Source organism: Myotis yumanensis, unplaced genomic scaffold (genome assembly GCF_028538775.1).
Source record: "Myotis yumanensis isolate MYYU_CA2020_CCGP unplaced genomic scaffold, mMyoYum1.0.hap1 SCAF_9, whole genome shotgun sequence".
Taxonomy (NCBI): domain Eukaryota; kingdom Metazoa; phylum Chordata; class Mammalia; order Chiroptera; family Vespertilionidae; genus Myotis; species Myotis yumanensis.
In genome coordinates this window covers 12,784,621-12,810,781 of record NW_027223760.1, presented here as the reverse complement: position 1 = coordinate 12,810,781, position 26,161 = coordinate 12,784,621, and the positions used below count along the sequence as shown (strand labels likewise).

At 44.9% G+C, this 26,161-nt stretch overlaps 1 long non-coding RNA gene across 3 annotated transcripts in view; it reads right to left on the bottom strand.

The window, feature by feature from the left end:
- Nucleotides 1-15,843: 15,843 nt before the first annotated feature.
- Nucleotides 15,844-26,161, bottom strand: part of LOC139016145 (uncharacterized) — a 28,565-nt gene continuing 18,247 nt past the window's right edge. For 2 of the 3 annotated variants that reach the window (XR_011472629.1, XR_011472630.1), the window contains exons 3-5: nt 23,749-23,819; nt 23,389-23,465; nt 15,845-17,001 (exon numbers count right to left, since the gene is read on the bottom strand). This is a non-coding gene — a long non-coding RNA (uncharacterized lncRNA). Of the gene's footprint in view, nt 17,002-23,388; nt 23,466-23,748; nt 23,820-26,161 lie in introns of all 3 variants that reach the window. The other variant, XR_011472631.1, reaches the window with a different exon arrangement.

Sequence of the window (26,161 nt, the reverse complement as noted above, 5' to 3'; positions counted from 1 at the left end):
AGGGACAACCACTTTTGTATTGATCTTCTTGGGTACCTCTGCCATCTGGGTTCTAAGCCTTACAAACAGTTTGGAGGAAGACAGATGAGATAACTAACTGCTCAATAGATTAGGTCATTCATTACTTCTATAACATACACTGTAAGGTAATTATTTCATGCTAGCATAAGTATTCCCATTCATTAAAAAATGCCAATCAAGCCCTGTTCGGTTTGACTCAGTGGATAGAGCGTCAGCCTGCAGACTGAAGGGTCCCGGGTTCAATTTCAGTCAAGGGCACATGCCTGGGTTGTGGGCTCGATACCCAGTAGGGGGCATGCAGGAGACAGCCGGTCAATGATTTCCTGTCACCATTAATGTTTCTATCTCTCTCCCTCTCCGTCCTCTATGCAATCAATAAAATATATTTTAAAACTAGGACTGACACTGTTCCTACTGAAGTCATGACTTTTATAAAAATGTATTTTTTCTACAACTGATTACATATGTAAAAATGTATTTTACATAGAAAAAACGAATATTACAAAGAAAAAATGTGTTTTTCTACAACTGATTACATATTTTTTAAAATTACATGGTAATTTAGGTATAGTTCTTACGTGCATGTTACCAGCAATCCTTCCCAGTGTATCTCCAATCTCCTCTCCCAAGCTTACCTATAGTAAAAGGCTATCTTTGGGGTTCTGCAGTTTAAAGAAGAAAATTCAACTGCAGTCACCACCGTTACCTGAGTGTTATGAGACAGTCGGGTTACATTGCCTTTACAAAGAATGGAATGATGTGTAAGTTAACTGCATGCAGCTCAGCCAGAAGTGAACTGGAGGAGGGGCGGTAAAGGATTAAAGAAGACAGACAAGAGAATACAGCTAGGACCAGGTGGATCACTGCCTGGATGAGGAAACCGTGACACAGCCTGTAAGCCGAAGCTTCATTTGATAGTCAGATCACACAAAGCAAGACAAGGGGTGTGGTCAACATGTTTACAATGTTCTTTCCAGTTTCAAATCTATTTGGTTACTCAAGCCTTGTTTTGGCAGCATTTGCTGCACCTCCCACAGCCAATTAGCTACCTAGGAACAAGGGAGGACTATAAGGTTAGGCTTAATTGTGCTAGGAGAGCTCTGCCCTCCAAGCTGGGACTTGAATGTGGCTCTGCCAAAGGTCATTCTGAAACTTGACCCTATAGCCACGCCCTACATATAAGAAAGACCAACAGAGGCCATAGCTGGTTTGGCTCAGTGGATAGAGTATCTGCCTGCGGACTGAAAGGTCCCAGGTTTGATTCCAGTCAAAGGCACATGCCCAGGTTGCAGGCACAATCCCCAGTCAAGGGCACATGCCCAGGTTGCAGACTCAATCCCAAGTAGGGGGCTTCCAGGAGGCAGCTGACCAATGATTCTCTCTCATTGATGTTTCTCTCTCTCTCTCTCTCTCTCTCTCTCTCTCCCTTTCTCTCTGAAATCAATGAAAATATATTGAAAAGGGGGGTGGGGTGGGGCACATTTGTGATACCTGAAATAATAAAAAAAGGGACAAGAAAAAAAAAGAAAAGAAATAAATAAAAATATATTGAAAAGGCAAGCAAGCAAGCAAGCAGAGGTCACAGTCACAAATAAATTAGAGGTTGACACATGGCTCTTTGTGTATTTTACTTTCCTTTTGAAAAATTCTCTTTGGTGATATGTACCCTGTGTTTTCCATTAACACTAATATTATAATCCTATCTCTCTTATAGATTTGGCATATAAAAGCATATTGGGGCTAAATCTATAGAGTGCTGGGAAGGTGAGGGAGAATTGGAATATAATATTAACTAAGGAAACACAAAACTTAAGATAATATAAGGCTATTGCTGGCGGGGTTGCTCAGCTGGTTAGAGTGTTGTCCCAGTGTGCTAAGGTTGTAGATTCAATCCCTGTTCAGGGCACATATAAGAATTAACCAGCCAAACCGGTTTGGCTCAGTGAATAGAGCGTCCGCCTTCTGACTGAAAGGTCCCAGGTTCGATTCTGGTCAAGGGCATGTACCTTGGTTGCGGGCACATCCCCAGTGGGAGGTGTGCAGGAGGCAGCTGGTTGGTGTTTCTCTCTCATCGAAGTTTCTAACTCTCTATCCCTCTCCCTTTCTCTCTGTAAAAAATCAATAAAATGTATTTTTTAAAAAAAGAATTAACCAATGAATGCATAAATAAGTGGAGCAAAACTTTTCTCAATTTTTCTCTCTCTCTTCGTGACACTCTCTCAAAATTCAATTTTTAAAAATAGGTAAAGAAAAAGGTCTTCAGAATTCAATATAATTCTTGTTGGGCCCTATTCTTTGTGTGTTGGTTATTGTTTTATATTATTAGGGACAAAGAGAAGATATTCACTGAACTATTTCATTTTATTTTGGTCAATTTATGAAGTCTTTTGTGGTTTTCATTTAACATAAAAGATTTCTTATAACATTTTCATAAAAATCATTAGGATAATACTGTAAATTTGGAGTGAAATGGGAAAGGTTGTTACCTGGTCAGTATTGGTTGTTTATTTTCATAAATCATGACTCCATTAACTAAATATTATCTTCCTAAATACTAGCAACTTTAGACCTAAATTACCTAAATGATTGACTCAATGTTGCTAAGGGCCCTTAGAATACATTGGCTTAATTTATACCAGCTGGATTCAGTGTGAGGGCAAAAACCCTCCCTGAAGGCGGGACCAGTCAAAGACTGGATGCCACCCAGACTGACTCTCCCTGTCAGTGTTAAAGGGATGGATCTCATGATGTCAAAGGTCCACCCAGATGTGACCTGGCTTCCTGTAACTCAAGTAAATAATAAAGCAGCTTTCGGAGCTGGTGCTCTCTCTCTGTGTGCACTGCTCCTCCAGAAGGCAGGCACCACACCCAGCCCAAGCTTTTAATCTATTTTATGTCTGTCTTTCATTATTTCTTTAATCCCAAAAGCGCCTCCTAGTTTGCATGAACCGCTTCAAGTCTCCTTCTCCTTGCAGTGCAGGCGGCGCGGGAAGAAGACCACGGCCCCAGCACCGCTCGGTATACAATGTTTCATTTTAGTTTGCCATTGTACACTCAATCTTTAACTTAAAGATGAATATAAGTTTTTGTAAATGTACCTGGCATTGCTAAATTATTTTCTTAATTATTTTTATCTAATTAGAGTCTTAATATGAAATAACTTTGTCCCCTCAACCCCAGGCAAGTCATTGCTGGCTTTATGCTTAAAATTCCCAAAAATATAGGAGAGGTCAGAGAGTTGTTGGCTGGCTTACCAGAACTCATTGGAAAATGCAACCAGACTTTGTTAAAAATAAAATAGGGTGGCAGAGAATCATGCACTCTTGGAGTGGACTGGAATTAAAGCAAATTTCAAGAGCTTGCTTTCAATGGCATTTGTGGCTATGAGTTGGTTTATTACTTTAACATCAGTGGTTCTTTAGTAAATATTAGAAAAGTAAACAAACAACAAAAATTATGTTTTCTTATTCATTTATTTCCCAGAAAAACAAGCCACTTGATCTTTGAGTTTGTGAGCTGTTTTCAGTTGATTTTTTTTAAGTCTCTGCCTTAAATGATTTTGTTAGTGCAACATGTCAAACTTGCAGCCGGCAGGCCACACATGCCTCATTCCCGCCAGCCACGAGTTTGACACGCGTGTTCTAGGGGAGTGTTCTTTTTTGCTGTTTTATGGCTAGCCAGCATTTCCATGGACACAGACAGCAGTAATTAGTCAGAACAATAATACTTATACTATGATGTGGATTTTCCCAGCCAACAAGAAAGGATTTGGAATTTTCAGTTATCTGGAGCTTGAGCTTGAGTTTCTCATTTTTCTTCTCATCATTTTTTCTTTGTAGATAGAATCCTAGAAAATAATTTCATTTTTTAATTAACTGACCTAATCTGGGGCTCTTCAAGTTCTTCATCTCTGGTGGTTTACGGATCAACTCCCTGGGGTGGTTGGAAATACCCAGATTTTATCCTGACAGCTTCACACTGTGAATTAATTGTGGGGTCTGACTGAGAGATGTCCCTTTATAAAGGTAATAAGTAGCCTGGCTGCATCAACCTATGAATGATCAGATCATGGTTTTATTTCCCATCAGGGCACATGCCCAAGTTGTAGGCTCGATCCCCAGTATAGGGTGTGCAGGAGGCAGCCAGTCAATGATTCTCTCTCATCATTGATGTGTCTATCTCTCTTCCCCTCTCCCTTCCTTTTGGAAATCAACAAAAAATATTTTTTAAAAAGGTAATAATTCTTTCAATTCTCTAAAGATTAAGGAAAGTTATTTATGTATATGCTATTTTCAGTTAGCTTTATATTAATCCAGAGACCTGAGAAGATTTCTCAACCCACTCATCACTGAAGTTCAAAACCATTCCTGAAGGGTAGTTGGAGTCTGTATTAGTTTTATAGGTCCAGTGTAACCAAGAACCACAAACTTAGCTTAAACAACATAATATTATTCTCTCACTCTTTGGGTGTATAGAAGTCCAAAATTGAAATGTTACGGTCCAATCTTTATGTCCCTCCCAACCTAAATTCATATGTTGAAACCCAATGACCAATGCAATGGTATGATTTCATTTGGCAAGTAATTAGGGTTAGATGAGACCATAAGGTGAAGCCCTCATGAATGGGAATAGTGCCCTTGTAAGGGTCATGAAGAGCTTGCTTCCTCTCTGTCTACTCTCCATGTGAGGATGCCGTGTGTTATCAGCCGTGTACTGTAGGCAACTGATATATTTCTCTCTCATATGGATGTTTCTCTCTTTCTCCCCTCTCCCTACCCCCTTGTCTCTCTTTAAAATCAATAAACATATCTTTGGGTGAGAATTTAAAAAAAAAAAATCAAACATGGATATTGAGAATTTCAAGGAAATGGCCACATTTTTAAACTGTAAAGTGTGTGTCCCACTCCACACCACTCTAAGTGGTGTATTTTTTAAGTCAGCTACTTTTCCAGGGAGCAGTATGGCCATGGGAGGAAGACTCAGATTTCAGCTTTGTAGAGGAGCTCAGATTGCCAGACTGGACTAGCTCTTCTGAATTTCCTGAGAATGAAGTATGGTAGCAACCATCTCAGGTAGAAACTGTAGTTTAACTCTAACCTTGCTTTTTGGCTTAACAATAGAAAAGTTATTTTGTTTTTCTGAATTATATAAATCATCCCATTAGTGTACTGGGCTGCATATCCGTGAGCGCTGTGCTGTCTGTTTCTGGAACAGACAGATAGAAAGGTACTGACATCAGGTCAGGCCTTGAGATATGGTCTCATGGTCCTTCCTCAATATACTGTGCTCTCTGTCCCCGGAAAACATAGATAGGAAGGTGATAATGCTATACTGTGTCGGGAACAAATTGCGTAAACAAGGCTTTGTAACTTTGTAGTTTTTGCAAATAAATATGCTGTAACTTTTGCAGTCTGGACCACAGTCAGCCTTTTGCTTCGGCGGGGTGCTGGAACTGTAGTCAGCTGGCCAGCTTAATAAAGGCGCCTAAATTTAACTTCTGAGTCCTTGGTCTATCTCGCTGAGTCAAGCCATACAATTAGATTGAATGCCTTATTGATTGTAATGTGAATATCCCATTGATTGTGATCTTACTGGTTTTAGGAAGCATATTTTTCTGGTCCCCAAAAACCAGGACAGCGTAATTACTCTAAATTGCCTCCATGGCTCTAGATAATGTGTTCCTGGTAACTCAGTGGTCCCAAGACCCGAGGGCTCTAGATCATGTGTTCCTGTCAATGCATTGATCCGGAGACCCAAAACTATAATTAACATGCTTAATTCTGCTTCTGCAAACTGCTTTATTGCCAACCAGGTTCCTCATCCCAAACCCTGGGATGTAGTCAATACCTTTGTGATTTTTGCCTCTATAAATCTGGTATTGCGGCCATCTTATCAATTTGAGATTTGGGAGAGTGAAATGCCCCCTCAGAGCCCCGGATTGCAATAAATGTGACTCTTTAATTCGACTGCTTGAGGCATCCTTCTGTGATTCGTGGGGTACATTATAACAAGATGCCAGGCCCTGTGGCTTTCTTGGAAAGCTCTTCAACACTCCCCCCTCCCCACCTTCTTTTACACCCCCTCCACACATCCCACCATGCCTGGGCTCTGGGGCCACCCAAGTGTGCAGTCCAAATCCTGCCTCACTGTGAGTGGAGAGGGCAGACCCAGAGGGAGATAGTTCTCTTTTCTGCAGGTGAAAAAACCACTTGGTCCCTGATGATTCTGCGGAAAAAAGCTCCCTCTTCTGTAGGCACTTCAACCCAAGAATAATCAAGATTGCCTACATAACGGTTAGAACTTGAGGTGGGGGAGGGGTGCTTGGTTGCTAAGGGCACATGCAGGACAGGCTGCCAATTGTGACATGGCTGCCAATTGTGACATGGCTGCCAATTATTGGGCTCCTGCTCAGCGCAGGCACTTGCATCCACTTCTCTGGGTTGCGTGTACGTGCCCCGGTATTTTGGATCGCTCCTTGTGCTCCAGTCTCCTGGATCGCGTATTGTGCTCCATTATTTTGGATTACCTGTTGTGCCCCAGTCTTCTGGGTCACTCTCCTTGCCCCATTCGCCTTGGTGGCTCACTGTGCCCCGGACCTCTGCCTGTCATGTCCGGGCTGCACATGTGGGCCCCACGGTTCCTGTTCCTATGGCAGCTGTTGTGGCTGCAGGTCCAGGCAGCTCCGATTCCGGAGGTGGCCATGGACTCTCTCCTGCTGACCCCCATGCCCCTGGGGCCCACCAAGCCCTGGTCTTGGGATCAGCAAAATCCTGCACACCTTGAACTTTCTTCTGTCAACCATGAAGTCTCAGCTGTACTTGCAGAGGCCCCTGAGAAAACGGAACCTTCTCCAAACCCTCAGGAGGCTTTAGTTCAGCTTCCACCCCAACAAGAAGCTGCAACTCAGCCTGCAGTGTCCTCTGAGCCGTTGAAATTTTTGTTGGACCACCACGGAGATCAAGATAAACAGCAACCCTATCGTGAATATGTTCGCTCTTCAAAGAGATCAATTCTCCCTTCTGTGCCTCTTGAAGAGATAAAAAATTCTCACATCCATCAGGCTCAGCAGCCAACCTTTCCACCCGTGGACCTGGGACTCACCATCACTCCTGAACACACTTCGGGGGCTGCGGCTACAGCCCTGCAGCAGACTGCAGCTCCACCAAAGCCCTCTGAGGTGACATTTCAACAGGAAGCGGGGGTTCAGGGTCAGTGGCCAACCATCCCACCCATGGACCTTGGACTCACCATCACTCCTGAACACACTTCGGGGGCTGCGGCTACAGCCCTGCAGCAGAATGCAGCACCTTCAAAGCCCTCTGAAGTGACATTTCCACTGGAAGTGCTGGTTCAGGCTCAGTGGCCAAACATTCCACCCGTGGACCTGGGACTCACCATCACTCCTGAACACCCTTCGGGGGCTGCGGCTACAGCCCTGAAGCCGAATGCAGCTCCTCCAAAGTCCTCTGAGGTGACATTTCCACAGGAAGCACCGGTTCAGGCTCCTCAGCCAACCTTTCCACCTTTGGACCTGGTGATCACCATCACTCCAGAACCGACTTTGGAGGCTGATGTTACAGCCCTGCAGCAGACTACAGCTCCTGCCAAGCACCCCGAGGTGACACTTCAACATCCAGAACTTGCTCAGGTTACGCAGCCAACTTTTCCTGAGGTCACAGCCACAGGTCTACTGTTCAACCTAGAAGTCACCATAACTCCGCCTCCACAGACATCAGAGACAGTTCCTCCAATGACTGAACAGAGTGCCACCATGAACATCTGTGAGCTCTGTTCCTGCAGTAATGGGATACTGTCGTGTATTGGTTTTGACTCAAAGCAGAGGCTTGACAGAGTGCCAGTACCAGAGCCCAGCACCTATAATGGCACCTTCACCATCTTGTAAGTATTGCCTTTCCTCATTTGCTCTCTGCATCCTGGCTGACATGGCAGCCTTTTCCTTGAGGTCTTCCTGGGCCTTCCTCATCTCCCCCAAACCATGTTAAATGACTTTGTTTTTATCTTTGTTTGATAGCTCTTTCTTATCTTTATTCTTCTTAATACTTTGTTCCCCCTTAACCAGTCTTTTGCTTGTAATTGCCCATATTATTTTTCCAAATTTTTAGCCCCAGCCCTTCATTCCTTAACCTCTACTGTCCTCCCACTTATGCTTCATTCTCTTTTTAGCCACATGGCCCTCTCCCAGACTCATTGGTGGTGATACAGCAAAGTGGTTTGGAGTAGAGATTCTACAACCAGAGTGACTGGGTTTGAACCCAGTACACCTTTATTAGTGTTGAGACTCAATTTTCTCACCTGTAAACTGAAGATTATATAGTTACCTTTACATAGGATTGTTGTGAGTTTTAGGAGAGTTAGTGTGTGTGTGTGTGTGTGTGTGTGTGTGTGTGTGTGTGTTTGTATACATATATATAATTTATAAAATTTCCTAACATATGTCTGTGTTCGCTATTATTATTTGATCCATCAGTCTTATCTAGAACTTATCTTTGCCGCCTGGCTTTCTATATAAATGACCCATTTTGTTCCCAGCCCAGGTTTAAGTACTGTGTGAGCCACAGAAGTATGACTTTGTCTATGGAACATGACAGTGGTAGGGGGGAAGAAAGGGAATATACATAAAAAAGGAGGTGATATATAATTAAGCTCTGAAAGAAATACAGGCCAGAGGTGCTATAATACAGCAGAATCTTTAGTTATTGGTGTATGGAAGTCAGGGAAAGCTGCATGGATAACCCAGAAGTTTAGCTGGGACTTAAGGGAGGCTATGGTTTGGTAAAATAGTGAGTACAGTAGGGCAAAGGCATGGCTACAGGAATGATCATGACTTAATAGACCAGTCTGGTTATAAAGAATTGATTTAGGAAGTAGTGATAAATATGATGATGAAAACTCTTGACTATCAGATCTAGGGGTTTCGAAGTTACACTGAAAAAAGGAGTTCTAGTGAAAGTTTTCAAGTGAGGAAGACAGATCAGTAAAAAAAAGGGGGGGCGGGGCGGATTATTTCAGATTCCATTGGTAGAGTGACCTAGAAAGGAAATCTTGACTCAGGGAGACCAAGTTGAATACTCTAGGAGTTCAGTGAGAAGACTCTGAATCAGAATGTTGTGATAGAAGAAGAAAGAAAATCCTCGGAACACTATAAAGGAAGAACTGACAAGCTTTAGTAATTGACTGGAGTGAGGATGGGATGTACAGTCAAGAGAAAGATCAAATATGACCCTGGAAAATTTCTGTCCTGGATGATGAGGAGAATGATGGTGGTATGACAGGTGGGCATACAGCAGTTGTGAAAGAGAGCCAGGTTTAGGAGGTGAGCTCAGTTTGCGCTTCTTTCATTGGTGAGCATAAAGCAACAAGAAGGCTTCTGCTTGAGAGGAGATGTCCACTAGGCAGAGGGGCAGACAGATAACTGACTTTTTCTGACCTTCCTGAAAAATATGTAAACTGAATAGGTAAGTTATTGCTGAGGGATGAGGACAAAGCTAAAGATTCAAAGTCATCCACTGAGTTAGTGTTTGAAACTGAACCTCAGGAATTTAACAGCTTCTTTTAAACACTTGTAATTCATGGACACATTCTCACTGTTTGTGGGTTTTAAAAAAAATACATTATTATTGATTTCAGAGAGGAGGGGAGAGGGAGAGAGAGAATGATGAGGTCAATGATGAGAATCAATGATGAGATGAATGATGAGAATCATTGATCTGTTGCTTACTTCACGCCCCCTACTGGGGATGGAGCCACAACCCAGGCATGTGCCTTTGACCAGAATTGAACCTGGGACCCCTGAGTCCACAAGCTGATGCTCTATCCACTGAGCAAAACCAACTGGAGCTCACATTATATCTTTATTAATTGTGCAAACTGGAAAGCTGTCAGATGTGTAGATTAGAAAGCTTGTGTTTCCTCCATTTAAATATCAAGGTTGCAATGATTGTTTTACTTATTCTGATCATTTGTTTCTTACTTATTCAATGATATTAACTGTTTCTTTGCAGAAACTTGCAAGGAAACGCCATTTCTTACATTGGTAAAGATACGTGGAAGTCATACCATTTGGTTGAGAAACTGTGAGTACATTCTCTCCATACGTAAATTTAAAAAAACTAACTGCATTGTAAGAACTTCTTGGTCCAGAATTTTGAGGTCAGTAGCTCTGAGAAAAGGTATTTCCTACTCTGTATCCCAAATCAAGTCTATTGATTGCAATTCTGTTCATTTTAAAAAATTACATTTGGTAGGCCCTCTTTATAATCGCAGTCAATTGAAACTTATTTTCTTTTATGATAAGCAACACATGATTATTTTTTTTAATATATGAAAATTAGAGAGCAGATATACTGAAAACCCTGCTTGTGTCCTCATCCCCACCCGAAGGTAACTGCTTCTCTATGTTTCCTATATTTCCTTACATATCCTTTTCAATGCATTTGCCTACATACATATTTACAGATAGCAAAATAGGTATATATTTTATTGATTTTTTACAGAGAGGAAGGGAGAGAGATAGAGAGTTAGAAACATCGATGAGAGAGAAACATCGATCAGCTGCCTCCTGCACATCTCCTACTGGGGATGTGCCCGCAACCCAGGTACATGCCCTTGACCGGAATCCAACCTGGGACCTTTTGGTCCGCAGGCCGACGCTCTATCCACTGAGCCAAACCGGTTTCGGCAAAAGTATATATTTTTATTGATTTCAGAGAGGATGGGAGAGGGAGAGAGAGATAGAAACATCAATGATGGGCTGCCTCCTGCAAGGCCCTTATTGTGAGCAAGCCCGCAACACAGGCATGTGCCCTTTACTGGAATTGAACCTGGGACCTTTCAGTCCACAGGCCAATGGTCTATCAACTGAGCCATACCAGCCACTAGACTATTTTGAAACTTAAGTTTTATAGGCCTGATTTGATATGATAGCAAAATTTCTTCAACTCAAAATGTACGAGGTTGAGTTGATGTACTCACCTATTACTCTCTTCCTGATTTCTTACTTTGTTGGATAAAATGAGGAGAGATATAGAATCTCCAACCTCATGGAGCTATGTCACCCTAGCAGATGGGACATGGCATAATGATAAAAGTGTGATCTTGTCAATTCTTAAGGTATACTTAGCAGCTTTCTTCTCCAGTGTGTAAGGCATGGTGTTCGTAGGTTCAGTTAAAACACTGCAACCTAAATCCTGCATCAGGCTTCTCTAAAGCATGTCATGTTAGAGTCACCTGTTCCTAGAGCTTGTCTGTGTCCCTTTTGTTCAATTACATAATGGTGTACTTTTCCCTATAGGCAGATTGCTGACATTAAAAGAACGATTTTGTAAGCTGATGATCTTGACTCTACCCCATAAATCCAACATATTTTCTTTACCCTTTCAACAGTCATGACAGCCCTCCATTCCAGCCAAAGGCACCCCACACCATAACCTAGCCACACCAGCCCCATTCCCACTTTTTAAAATGCCTTTGCCCATCTAAAATTCCCTTATTGTGCTCTCCCTGGGGAAGTCCGGTGAATATCTCAAAAGCCAGCTCAGGTTCATCTTTCTTCATGAAGCTTTCCCAGAGTCTTCCAGCCATGCTGTTCCTAGTTTTTTTGTGAGCTGTGTCACTATTTTTCTTTGAGGTAATAGTAAGGCAGTTCCATCCCCTGAGAACTTAAAAATATGGTAAACAATTTTTAAAAATGTGCCTCCCCAAGAGAGAAATACCTGGGTGAACACATCATGGAGCAGAGCAGAGATGTGTAAAGACCAAGTGGCTTCAGACCTATATGTTCCTAAGACTTTTGAAATGTCACATTTCAATATTCTAATCTGTGGAAGAAAATGAAAAATGGGAATAGAAAAGCCACCTAATTATTTGAGAGGGAAAATAATAGCAGATTTATATTCTCATCTTAAACAAACATATTTACAAAATGTAAAAAAAAATAGAACCTGTATAAGTACTAGAAGAAAACAGAAGCAATATATTTATAATCTGGTGGTGGGAAACAGCTTTTTGAGCCTGATACCACAGGCAGAAACTTTGATAGATTTGACCACCTTGTCTGTGACACCATTAGCAAACTTAGCACTGGTTGATGCCAAGCACAGGATGAAGATGTTTCCATATACATGAGCGATTCAATCCCCACAATCCTGTGAGGAAGATAGTACCACCTTCTCCCATAGATGGAGATGGACTTAAGCTCCCAGTGGCAAAGGCAAAAGCAGGACCCTGTTCTGCCTGACTGCGAAGTCCGTGCTTCCTACTCCACTGTTCTGTGTCCTTAAAGACAAAAACACTGGGGCCATAGCCGCTGTTTCTCAGTAGTTAGAGCATCAGTGCAAGCACCGAAGGGTCCCAGGTTGATTCCAGGACAAGGGCAGGTACCTGGGTAGCAGGGCACCTGCCATGCAGGAAGCAACCAGTTGATGTGCCTCTGTCACATTCCTATTTCTCTCTCTTCTTTCCCTCCTGCCCCCTCCCTCCCACACTCTCTGAAAAACAATGGAAAAAATATCCTTAGGTGAGGATTAACAACAACAAAAAAGAACACTGGGGAATATTTGAAACATTGAAATTCAGTGAAAGCCACTAAGGATTAAGTTATTTAATGTAAAAAGAGTTCCATAAATCAACAGGAAGAAGACAATCTAGGGTGGAAGAGGGCAAGGGCTGTGAAGAGTATGCTGTGTGTAGACAGTCTGTCACCATATCTGTCCATCTTCTCTTGGTTTATAGGGTGTGGACTTTATTAGGGAGGTCTTTGTCACCTCACAGTATGAAAGTAGTCTGATATTTTCTTCTAGTCCTTTTTGTAATATTTGTTTTTTTTTCTCAAATTAAAAAAAACTATCATTGGTTTTATTTGCTTTTCTTGTGGTTGACTGTTACTCCCCTACATGAAGATCCAATTGTCTTAAAATGTTTTATTGAAGATCTCATTCTTTCTTCACTGATCTGAAATTTACCTTTCTGTGGACTGTATTCTGTTGACCCAGTTATCTTTGTTTTGTACCAGTAGAACTATCAGTAGCAGTATCAATATATATATAATGATATAGACATATACATATATCAGTATATATATATATATTTATATATCTATATCTATCTATCTATCTATCTATCTATCTATCTATCTATCTATATATGTATACTGCTTTCAGGGAGGAGGGGAGAGGGAAAGAAAGATAGAAACATCAATGATGAGAGAAAAATTGATCATCTGCCTCTTGCACATCCCCTGCTAGGGATCAAGACTGCAACCCGGGACTGTGCCCTTGACCAGAATGGATCCCAGGATGCTTCAGTCTGCAGGCCAATGTTCTATCCACTGAGCCAAACTGGCTAGGGCCTGTGTCACTATATAATTCCAGTTCCATTTTAAACTCCTTTTTGGAAGTTTAACGCCTCCTTTTCTTATCTTTTTCATACATTTCATTGCATATTTTCTCTACCAAATGTCAGTTGGTCAGTTTATGTTTAAAAATTATCTTGGAATTTGAATAGGATTACAGTGCATTTGTAGGTTAATTTAAGGAGAATTGGCATCTTTACTACCTTCTAGGAATATGGTACCTCACTTTGTGTATTCTTTCTAAAGTCCTTCAGAAGAGTTTTAATGGGTCTCGCACATTTTTTGTTAAGCTTATTCCATTATACATTTTATTGATATTGTAAATGGACTCTTTCATTTTTTTATTAGTTATTTGTGGTATGTAGGAAAGGTGTTGAGATTTGCATGTCTTGATTTAGCCATCTTACTGACTAAAATTTTAATCTATGCTCTTGGGCTTTTTAGGTTGTGCATTATCTCACGTGCAAATATGTTTTGTCTCTTTCCTTCCAGTACTTCATTTTTCCTATTAAATTAATTAGGACCTCCTCAACAATGATGAATAGTATCAGTAATAACAGGCCTCCTACTCTGGTTCTTGACCTAAAACAAACCTGCTGTGTAGGTTTCTGGTAGGCACTTTCATTTTCTTTGCTACTTCTAAGAGTTTTTATCGGGAATTATCTGCTGAATGTGATCTGAAACAACCAATAAAATGCATTGCCAGCTGCATGCCAGGTCCTAAGTTAGGACTATGGGAGAGACAAAGGACTAGACAGAGTTTCTGTCCTCAGAAAATTAATCATCTCACTTAAAAGAGAAGGAATAAAGCTTTAGAGGTCATTGTGCTGAATAATCATGACGTTTTCTTCCAAAATAGATTTTTCGGAGGAAGCTAAAGAAAAAGGGAAGCTCAAGGTAAATATGGGTCTGGTGATTTTTAAAGTAGAATTTTTTAAGGAGAGGAACTTCCTCTTTCTGTAAGCGGCCAGAGGTGATCTCGGAAAATGGCCCATTATTCACTTGAGTCAGAAAACCCCACAAAATCACGAAAGTCAAGAGATTTAAATCTTTGTGTTTACTTTAAGGACACTGGTGAAAACTACACAGGTCATCAAGGGTATGCATATCTGAAAACCACCAAGCATCTGAAGGATGTCACCTTATAGGAGCAATGTGTGCCATTCTGTCATTATAGTGGTGGAGTTGGTAGGCGTGCTCCAATGGAGGGGCTGGGTGCAGGATTGGGTGCAGGTTGGTGACCCCAAAGAGTGCTGAATTTTTGCTGCTGTTAACGTAAAAAAACCATTGTAAAGAATTTTTTTGAGTTTATTTGAGCCAAACTGTCAACATATGCTGGGAAGTAGAACCTCTAGGAATTGAGGTAATGCTCCAAAGAATGGTGGGTTACATCTGTATTTATACATTGCAATCAAAGGAAAGGGATGTAGGTGGATTACATGAAATCCATTGGTGATAGATTAAGGAGGTGGGATTAAGCAAAGCAGGAAAACCTCTGGGATAGGAGAAAAGTGAACTGATGGACATGTGCTGCTTTTACATAGATGGATACAGGACAGTTCAACATAATTAACAGTTGACGATTAACTTGATAACATAACAATGAGGGAATGTCTTGGTGCTATTTGTTGCACCCTGGGGGTCCTGAAAAAAGAGGAATTTACACGTTACACAGACATTTCACAGATATGTTATCTTAGAGGCAAGAAGACAAATGGGCTCAGTAAAGATCTAAGTTGATCTTTGTCAGGGAAAATACTGGCCTAGGACATGAGAACCCACTGTAACCTGTGTGTAGTTAAATATGTAATTTTCAGACCATCTTTTGTGGTTACTTTAGGTCTCTGAGTCTGCAAGACTGCCATGCAGACCTCCCCTGAGCTTGTCTGGTTAGGTGTGATCCCTTTTGTCCACACTGCACATGCTTAAAAATGCAGTAACACACTGAAAATCCTGCCTATATCCTATGCGAAGCTACATACATAGGTCCCCCAGAGACATTGCAGGGCCATTTTAAACTGTCACAGAGAATTGGAAGCCCAGCATGCAAGGAATCATTTTCAAGGTCCCAGGTGTGTGGTGATTTTGCTCAGGAATATAGACCCAAGTACCCAATTAGTCCGAATAAGACCAGAACTGTATGTGTGAGAGACATGGAGAATGGCATGAATCACTAACTGTCGGTATGTATTTTCCTCCAAGCAGCTTTTTCTCCAGATTCACATCTTCGTCTGACATTGATATAGAGGTAAATTTGAGGAGGACAAAGTACTGTGGCGAGACAAAGCAGGGGAAACGTAGAGTTCATGTCTCCCCATCTGTTTTCTAGCAACATGGATTTTGGAGCAGGCGGTCGTTTAAGCTGAAGCATGTATTTGGCAAGAAGACAAACAAGAAGGGGGAGCAGAAGGCACAGGAGCAGGAACCATTCTTGAAAACGTAAATAATTGGGAACACTTAGAATTCTTATCTGAAACGAGGAAATAATGAATAGTTTAATTGTATCTTTCAAGAGTCAAAGCCTTGACCTTTGTCTTCTTCTTACTCCAGGGAGTGGAGTAAATTTGCTGATTCCTTAAGGATGGACATGTCCGAGTCTGCTTCTGACACAGGTGGAGAAACTAGCGCCTGATACCTTCACAGAGCAAGGCCATCTTCTGCCTAATTAAACATGTTTTGCAAATGTGTCAGTTCATAGCTACCTCTAGCCTTGATGTAAGGAATGAAAGTGTAAATAGTCAAGTATATATGCAAATAAGAAGGGCCATAGGCAAGAAAAGCAGGGCTGAAGCTGGAATCCCTGGGGAAGCCAATACTTCCTCAAGCAGCAGTGTGGTCCAAGGAGGTGAAGAGGTCTTCTCTCCCTTATTTCCCCAATACACTCAGTCCCTGAGAACTGGCAGACACCTCCTCTCCCAGGGGTATAGGGCAGTGGTGGGCAACCCCTGGCTCGCGTGCCAAACAGAGCACGCCAGTAACTTTTGCTGGCACGTGAAACCCTCTCTTATAATCTTCCTGTTAGGTTAGGTGGCTCAGGAGGCGGCGTAAGAAATAAAGAGTCGAGTGAATCAGAAAAGAAAAGGTTTATATCTGCATCCCCGGGAGACCCACGTACTCCAAAGACAGGGCACATGGATTCACACAATCGGGGGTGGGGGGGCGCTTTTTTTATACTGTGGTTGGGTGAGGGGCGGGGACCTGAGCTGAGGTATTTAGCTGAGGAAGTTTCAGCTGCAGAGGGTCAGCAAGGTATTCAGGAAGGAGTCAGTATCTGTGTGGGGGCCGTCAGGGAGAAGCCAGTATCTGTGTCTGGCATGCTGATCTGTGAGAAATTCCAGGGGAAGTCCATTGTGTCATCACATGACTGCATGTATCTGATCCTGGGCTCTCTCTGAGGTAACATCCTGGCCTTTTGGTGATAGGGGATGCCGACTCATTCTGGCTACTTCCAGTTGACCAGGGACATGGGGGTGTGGGGGTTGTTTAAAGGCCAGGGTCAGGTAGAGGCAGGTCAGAGGGGAGCCGAGTGTAGGGATGAAGCAGGAGCTGGTTCACAGTCACCCGTGACATCTCCGAAATCCGGGAGCAGATGAACTTGAGGAGGCAGAGGGCTAGGAGAAAAAAGACACAGATGAGAATCAGGGGCCCTACCCTGGGTAGGACCCAGGTAGCTAAGGGGCTTTGGAACCAGCTGAAAGGAGAGTTGTCCTGGAAGTGTCCTGCATGTAGTTCTTCACTCAGCTTAGTCAGGGACTTTACGTTTTACTCCACTACTCCAGTCTCATTGATGTAGCAGCAGCATTCTTCTTGAAGGAATATGCAGGTTCCTCCTCTTTCTGCACTCAGAAGGTCTAAGGCGCTCTGGTTCTGTAGGGCTACTTGGACTACTGATGTTATGTGTCGCAGTAGGGATGCTAAAGAAGCAGTAGTGGACTCCAGGGCTAACTGGAGCTTGTCATTAAAGTCCTGAGCCATGACCAGACTAATCCTGAGGACTCTCCCACCCCCCCTCCCCGGCAAGGCCTATGGAGGTAGCTATACTCCAGTGACAGGGAGGAAGGCGGCCTAGCGGGCCCGGGGGCTGGATGGAGGGAGCAGCCAGGCGAGCTCCGACTCTCCATACAAGGTTAGTTGGGGAACTACCATGACCACGAAGCAAGGACTGGGGTCAGAGGAGTTTATGCAGTTGCTTAAGATGCCGTTGTACCAAAAGAAGGTACCCAGGCTGGCCTTGGTGAAACTGGATGGGATATAGTTCTGGGTGCAGTTCCAAGTGACTCGCCCTCCGATTACTGGATTACTGGTCTGGTAGCATATCCTTGGGGGCAGGGTGGGCTCTGGAGTTTCAGGTTCCCAAAGGGGAATGCCAGCCACAGGAGGCTGACATTCACCTTTCCCTTGGGTTCTTGGAGAAGTCGTGAGTGGGATGGCAGCCAGCAAAGACCTTCGGAGAGAGGTGCATAGAAAGCAGTGCGAGACATTGGGCAGGGTGTGGGTCTCATTGAGGAATAGTAGGGTGTGTTGAACAAGTCGGAGCCAAGAAGACAGGACTTCTACTTGGGGGGAGTCAGGCAGCTGCCCTTTAAGGGACTGTCCGGCCTGTAGGATGCTGTTGGAGACCTGGACTTGGGCCTCTTGGGCCAGGTCATATTCCCAGGAGATGTAAATGGTCCCTGAAGGGGTTGAGCTCCAACTACTTAAGTATAGCTTTCCCACAACACCTGTAACCCATTGCTGGTCTCAGGGATCTCGGATTATGATGTGGAAGGCCCCCTTCTCCCCGATAAAGGAGCCACCCCTGTAGGCATCATTGACAACACAGTCTCTCCAGCGGCAACCCCCATAGGTGTCAACATCTTGATTACACCTGTCTGGGTCCTCTTGGTCATAAGCAAAACAGGCATAGGGTCAGCCACCATTGTATATTGACCGGATGTTACCCTGATCCCTGTCTGGCCTCTGACCAGGGGGCAATCCTGAGATCCTACCTGCTGGGTGACTTGTTTGCCATTCTGGTGGTAAGTTTCATGGACCTTGAACCTCCACACATAAGCAGGTAGGGGTTGGTGTAGGTTGCTCAGGGCCAGGAGGAGAAGGAGGAGAGGGTGGGTGGCTGAGGCGGACTTTAGTGGGTCCCAACACCTCACATTTACAGAAGTCATGCTGCACCGGAGTCCTCTTGAGCCTGGAGAGGTGGTGCCACGATGGGTCACCGAGCAGCTTGGCTGCGGTGGGTGTTGTAAGGATCACGATGTGAGCTCCCGTCCACCTAGGCTCCAAGGCTTGTGGATGTAGGTTCCCAGGGGAGGGGGATCAGTAAGGAGACGGTGGTTGAGCAAGAAGGGTCTCCCATATAGAAGTTCAAAAGGACTTAAGAAGGCAGGGCTCCTTGGTATAGCAGAATTTGGTCAGGGCCATGGGCAGGAGGTCTGGCCAGGAGCTGTGAATTTCTAGAGAGAGTTTAGTTAGATGGTCCAATTCATTGGAGTTGAATGGCTATGATGAGGGTTCGAGCCAGTGACAGACAAATCCAGCAGGATGTAGAAGAGGAGGGATTGATGTTGGAGAGCACATGGAAAGTTGTGTGATTGAGGGTGGGCATAGGAGTAGGTCCAGGGTTCATAAATAGAGAGTGACACTAGAGGATTTCCCATCCCAGACAGTAGAATTGATGACTTCCTCATCATACCATGTCCGTTTCACCTGAAAATATAAAAAACCTGAGCAAAATTGGAGGGTCCCTTGCCAGGTAAGAGCCTGTGAGGAATGATGGGTCATCCATCAGGTCCTGGATGGTGTCGCCGAATCTTCTTCAGGGATGGTGGGAGGCATTTGGTGAGTCTGAGAGAGGTAGGTATTGCAGTGAAAGTGAGAGGAAATGTTAGAATGTGCTGTTATCCAAGGGAAAAGAGAAAGGGACAGAGCAGTGGAAGCCAGGGATCTGGAGGTTGGAGAAAAGGCGGGGAGGGAGGGAGCAGGTCGTGCAGCCTGTTTCCAGGCCTCTAGCAGCTTGGATTATAAAACTGCTGCATTTTTTCCTTTGGGAAGGGTGGAGAGGGATGGGGCGAGAAGGCGCTGAGGTCAGAGTAGTTCTCAGTTAAGAAAAGGGGACAGTCGTGGAGGAGATAAGGAGATCAGGTGTTCACAGCGAGACTGAGGTAGGCCACAGAGGTAGGCGAGACTGAGGTCTGGGACAACAGGGCCCCATAAGGGGCCTCGTGGCAGTGGATGGTCGGCATCCCTGTAAAGGGGGACAGGAGCAGGGAGTCTGAAGGGCAGAGTGGCCACTAGGATGGTGAGAATATCTCGTCCTAAAAGGGGCACGGGGCATGCTATCATCAAGGAGGCAGGGAAGGGGACCAGTGGCCAGCGGGCAGGTGGATTTGCCATCAATACCCATGACCGAGATCTTGGAAGGATAAAGGGGCCCTAAAAAGGAGGGCAGGACAGAGAAGGTAGCCCCCATGTCGACCAGGAAGGTGACCTGTTGCCTTCAGTGCAGCCCTGGACTCGCGATGGTGGTGGGGGCCGTCGGGACTGGGCATCTTTAGTCTTCAGCCAGTCCCAGCATGGCCAGCGGTGGGTCATGACCTGGAAGGGTGGCCCCTCCACACTGGGGTGCAGAGGGCCTGCCACCTTTCCAGGGGAAGTCACTTTTCAAGTGGCAGCTTTGACCACACGCTGGGCGGGGCTTGGTTGGAGCCTGGGGCTGGGGGCACTGCATTGTCCAGTGGCCTTCATCTCTGCATTTGAAGCATTCTCCGGTGGCGTTCCTTTTGTTGCACCCCACTGCGCACAGCCCCCTTAGGGCCATGCGTGGCTGCCGTTGACCTCAGGGCCAAAACCAAGGCGTGTCTGCAGATCTACCTTCTGTGAAAGGCAGGCCTGCCATTCTGACTGTGCCTGCTCCTCACGGGCATTAAGAACCTTCAAGGCCCTTTTTCACTTGATCTCGGACCGGGGTATGAGGGAAGAGGCTATTTTGGAGCTAACGTTCTCAGGATTTGGGCTTTCAGGGATAGGGGAGAAGGAAGCTGCTGGTTAAGAGGGTCTGAAGAGAGCCCAGCTGCAACCTCTCGCAAAGGGAACTGGCCGGCCACCTGTGAATTAAAGTGTTGGCAGTCATGAGGGAGGAGATTCGGTGGAGCGCACAGAGGAAGGGGGGCAATTAGAATTTACAGAGGGTACTGCATGGGGTCCAGGTTACTAGGCAGGCCCGTAAGGGGAGGTGAGAGAGCTGGAGAGGTGGCCTGGGTGGGCGTGGGAGAGTTACCGGAATTCTTTGATGAACGATGAACGCAGTGGGGTTGGCAGAGAAAGACACCAGCTGCTTCTCAATTGTAGTTAAAAGTCACAACCTCCCAGGGGCGGGGCAAAGGGGAGGAGAGATAGAAGGAAGGTGGAGCCTACAGACGTGTGTGTGTGTGTGTGTGTGTGTGTGTGTGTGTGTGCGTGCGCGCGCGCGCCTGTGCTCACGGACTGACCCAGCCTAAGGACGAGGGCGCAGTGCACACAGTGGTAGCGTGCAGGAGCGTGGGGTTGTTGTCCAGGCCTTTTGAATTTTTGGCTTCCGTTGGGGCGGGTGGAAGAAGGGAGGCGGGGTCAGGAGGCTGCAGAGAAGGCGAGGCTGGAGGAGGGTCTGGCAGGGAGGAGGGGAGAGTGTGGATGGACAGGGGCACAGAAGCTGGTGGGAGAACAGGCGGCTTTTGCCAGGGGATGTTCCGGGTGGTCTCCAGTGTGGGGGGGGGGGGGGGTGGGAGGACGCTGAGACGATGGCAGTGCCGTCGCCACCACACACACACAGCACATGAACCCACCCCCCCACGCACCACAGACACCGCGGGCTCGGAGGCACGCAAGGCCGCTGGGCAGTGCAGGGACAGCCCAGGGGGAGGAGGAAGGACCAGGCGAGGAGAGACCGCAGAAGGAACTGTGGGGGGAAGAGATGGGGACACAGACTGGGTGGAGAGAGGGACTGAGAGAGAGAGACTTGGGCACATTTCCCAGTTCGCTGGCAGAAATTCCTGAGATCGGTGCGGATGGTAAAGTCAAGGTCCCGTTTTCAGACTGAGGCCATGCTACATTACAGAAATAGGACGCAGTTCCGGGGCAGGCATAGTGTTTAGCCAGATCGGTGAGCCGGCACCCTAGAGGTGTGCTCAGTCAGGTTTGGAATTTGGATTCCCCCTGTGCTTGATCCCGTGGCCTGTAGAGGGGCCAAAGGCTGGCGTCCCAGCAGTTTAACCCACGCTACGGAAGGACGATTGGGCCAGGAAATGTAGGGACGTCTCCACTACTTCCCTGGTCCGGAGGAGCCTTCCTGGAAGGGTCCGGAAAGAGGCAATCTCTGACTCTGCCGCGTTTTATGGACAGAGATGCTGGCGGGCAGGTGGCCACCTGGGACCGGCACAGGGGTGGAATGGGACTCAGCGCTGATGTTGCCAAACTGGGAAAAGTTGCTGAGCTGAAGAGATGAGGTCCTGATGGGTCCAGAGCTACAAGGAGGAAGAGGCAGGCACCCCAAGCTGCAGAGGGACGGCCAAATGAGGTGCTCACGCCACCCAGGTTTCAAGGCACCAAATGTTAGGTTAGGTGGCTCAGGAGGCAGCATAAGAAATAAAGATTCGAGTGAATCAGAAAAGAAAAGAGAAGGAAAGGTTTATTTCTGCATCCCCGGGAGACCCACGTACTCCAAAGACAGGGCACGTGGATTCACGCCAACAGGGAGGGGGGGGCGCTTTTTTATACTGCGGTTGGGTGAGGGGCGGGGACATGAGCTGAGGTATCTACTGAGGAAGTTTCAGCTGCAGGGGGTCAGCAAGGTATTCAGGAAGGAGTCAGTATCTGTGTGGGGGCCATCAGGGAGAAGCCAGTATCTGTCTGGCACGCTGACATGTGAGAAATTCCCAGGGAAGCCCATTGTCTCATCACATGTCTTCATGTATCTGATCCTGGGCTCTCTCTGACCTAACACTTCCATTTACAATTTTTTTCTTAATATCGACTTTTTTATTTTTCAGGTAAGTTCAGTGTAGGTGCATCTTAGTTAAATAATTTTACATAAAAAGTTATCTTAAAGACCATAGACATGGATTGACGAGAGAGGGGAAGAGCAATGTCAATAGTGTCGAAAACGATCTATTGAGGACTTGAAATGCCATTGCAGAAAATTTTTTCTGTTTAAAAAACTGCAACAGCGTTACTCTCCATGTTTTCATCCACATGCACTTGTGAATCTTTGTGCTCAGTGATGAATTTTGTTAAGTCTCATAATAGGAGTAGCCTGATGGATGAAAGTAGTAGCTTGTGCATATTTCTGAAGGTCACGAAACATAAACCTGATGTAAAATCTCTGTCATCTATGATGCAGCAGCAAAAGTCCCACTGAAAATATCAAACGAAGTAATAAAGTTTTCTGTCGGACTATCAGTGCACATGTATACATTAAAAAATAAATGTATTTTTCATCATCATATACTGTGTTTTTGTCGCTCAAATGAATTTTATGATTTCTTCAAGGTTCTTCACATATGTACACCTTAAGAGATATCAAGTAGGTGTAACATGTTCTCAAAAAATTAGGGTTGGCACGCAGAAGAATTCTGAGTCAGAGATTTTGCTGGTTGTGGCACCCACTCACAAAAAGGAGCCCACCCTTGGTATAGGTTATTCTGGTGCTCTGTCCCCCTAGCTCACCAGTTATTTATAATACATTTGACCTCCTATCCATAGAGGATCATTCACTTTCTCCCCTCTCAACAGGCCTTGGGGTTCTCAGAATATTTGGGTCCCTGAGCCAATTTCCACCCCCTCCCCCCATCCCCCACACACAAGCCTTTAAGATCATGCATAAATGTGTGCCCTGTCCTGGAATAGCAGGTTCTTCACTCTTAAAAGCTAGTGTAAAATTCACAGTAGGTTTTTGGTATTTTTTTTTAATTAAAAAAACTCCCAGCCCGGCCAGTGTTGCTCAGTTGATTCAATGTCGTCTCACCTACCAGGAGGTCCATGTTGAATTACTGCTCAGGGCACATGTCAGGGTAGTAGGGGAGCATGTTTCTTTCCCTTCCTCTTTCTGAAATCAATAAAAATAATAAAGAATCAAAAGTCTTTTGAAAAACAAACCACAACAAAAAACCCTTCCTAACTGTTGGACAGCTATCAAGGAGTTTCTGGAGATAAAGAAGAATGTGTGAGCAGTAACTGACCAATTCTTTCCTCCTCAGGACTTTATTTCAGGAAACATACTGGTGGGGCCACTGCTCCATTCACTATCCTGCATCAGCCTCTGTGAATCCCACTGTGGCTCATGTGTGTGCTCCTCCGCTCCCTCCAGCTCAGCCCAGCACCAAACCTACCTACTTCCTTCTGTGTCCAGCACAGATCCTTCGACGCGTGATTCCCAGTGAATGTCCTGGTTCCTCTACTCCTGCAAAGAGAGGAGAGTCATTACTACATCACATTAAGTCAGTGAGAGTTAAATGCCTGAGTGAGTGAAAGAAATTCTGAGTGAACAAGATTGACCTCAATGACCACAGATAACTGCTGGTGGCTTAGCAATATGAGATGCAGAATGGTGCCAACCACACACAGGACAACAGCACAGCGTCCCCCAGTAAAGCAGTGGGGCTGGGAAACAGGCCAGCATGTTTTGTGGCAGAAGAAAGCAAGGGAAAGGCAGAATTCATATTTATGTGTCTGTTTCTAGGAGGGCTTTTTCTGGAGAAAGCAGCCACCTTGGCTAAGGGATACGTTTAGACCTCTCAATGCCACATACAAGCAAAACATGGCACAGACGCTACATGACAAGGATTGTCTAATGAGGATGAGATTTTCTATAAGAATAAAGGGTAAATGGGGACAATTTGGAGTTCTTATCTGAAATGGTTAGGTGGGGTTCTAGGCAGAGTGCAAGGGCCTCCAGTTCCTATGTGGTTATTTGGTTTGCGGATGCTGTTCTCTTGGTGCCTGCCCAAGTGACCTCCCAAAGTTCCTTACTGAGAATGAAAGCAAGTGTTTTTCTCTGTGTTGTCCAGTGAGCCAGCCAATACATAGTGTGTTTAAGGCACAGCTTGGGAATGGGGATCAGTGAGTGTGGGGAATCCAGGAGGTGAGGAACAACAAATGGGATCGTCCTGGAGACTCATTTTCTGTCCCCTTTCAGTAGTTCACCAGATCGCTAGCTCAGCAGGTACCAGCAAGTAATGGAAAAATAGTCCCCTTTTCCAATGAGATAATTTCTTTCATCCAACAGCTTTCATGGTGGTGGTATAGATGTTCCTGCCTCACCTTTCCTATAAGCGTGATGCATTCCATGCAGGCTCCCTCTCCACAGGACCTGTAGCCATGGGACACATGGTCCTACTAAGTCTGGCCTAATCCCCTTCTATGGAAGCTTGGGGATTGAGTAAATTCTGTTACATTCTTTTAAATTTTTTAAAAGATTTTCTTTAAATGTGAGAGAGAACAGAAAGAAGGAGAGAGGAACATCAATATGAGACCAAAACATCCCTTGCATGCCCTCTCTCGGGAATGGAGCCTCCAACCCAGGCGTGTGCCCTGACCATGAATCTAACTGACAACTTTGGGGTGTACAGGCGAACATACAAGCCTCAGAGCCATTCTGGCCAGGGCTATGTTATTCTGATTGGAAGTGTCCCCCCAAAACAACCAAACACTATATTGACACATGTGTCCTCTTTACATGCTGGCTTCAAGGAATTTTATACCCACAATAATCTATAGGTTGTTAGCATGGCTGATATACACAGGAAGACTTGGAGCCTGGAGTCAAGTTCGCAACCATTACAAGGGCATCATTTGTTAACATATGAACAAGCTCAAAGGGTCTCAAGTCTGTCTCACTGAACCCCTGTATCACAGTGTATTGGGCGTTAATTTCTCCACATATGAACCTGTCTATATTTTTTTTTTTTTTTCTTTTTTTTTTTTTATTTTTTTTTATTTTTTTTTTCGCTTAAAGTATTACAAAGGGTATTACATCAGTATCCTTTCCCCCCCCCCCCCTTGACAAACCCCTACCCTCCCTTACCCCCCAGTGTCTTATGTCCATTAGTTATGCTTATATGCATGCATACAAGTCCTTCGGTTGATCTCTTACTCCCCTCCCTCCTGTCCCCCAACTCTCTCTGGCCTTCCCACTGCAGTTTGACAATCAGTTTGAGGCAGCTCTGCCTCTGTATCTATTATTGTTCAAAAGTTTGTAATGGTCTTTATTATCCATGAATGAGTGAGATCATGTGGTATTTTTCCTTCATTGACTGGCTTGTTTCACTTAGCATAATGCTCTCCAGTTCCATCCATGATGTTGCAAATGGTAGGAGTTCCTTCTTTTTAACAGCAGCATAGTATTCCATCGTGTAGATGTACCACAGTTTTCTAATCCATTCATCTACTGATGGGCACTTAGGCTGTTTCCAGATCTTAGCTATGGTGAATTGTGCTGCTATGAACATCTGGGTGCATATATCCTTTCTGATTGGTGTTTCTGGTTTCTTGGGATATATTCCTAGGAGTGGGATCACAGGGTCAAATGGGAGTTCCATTTCCAATTTTTTGAGGAACCTCCATACTGCCTTCCATAGTGGCTGCACCAGTCTGCATTCCCACCAGCAGTGCACAAGTGTTCCTTTTTCTCCACATCCTCTCCAGCACTTGTCGTTTGTTGATTTGTTGATGATGGCCATTCTGACAGGTGTGAGATGGTACCTCATTGTTGTTTTGATTTGCATCTCTCGGATGATTAGTGAC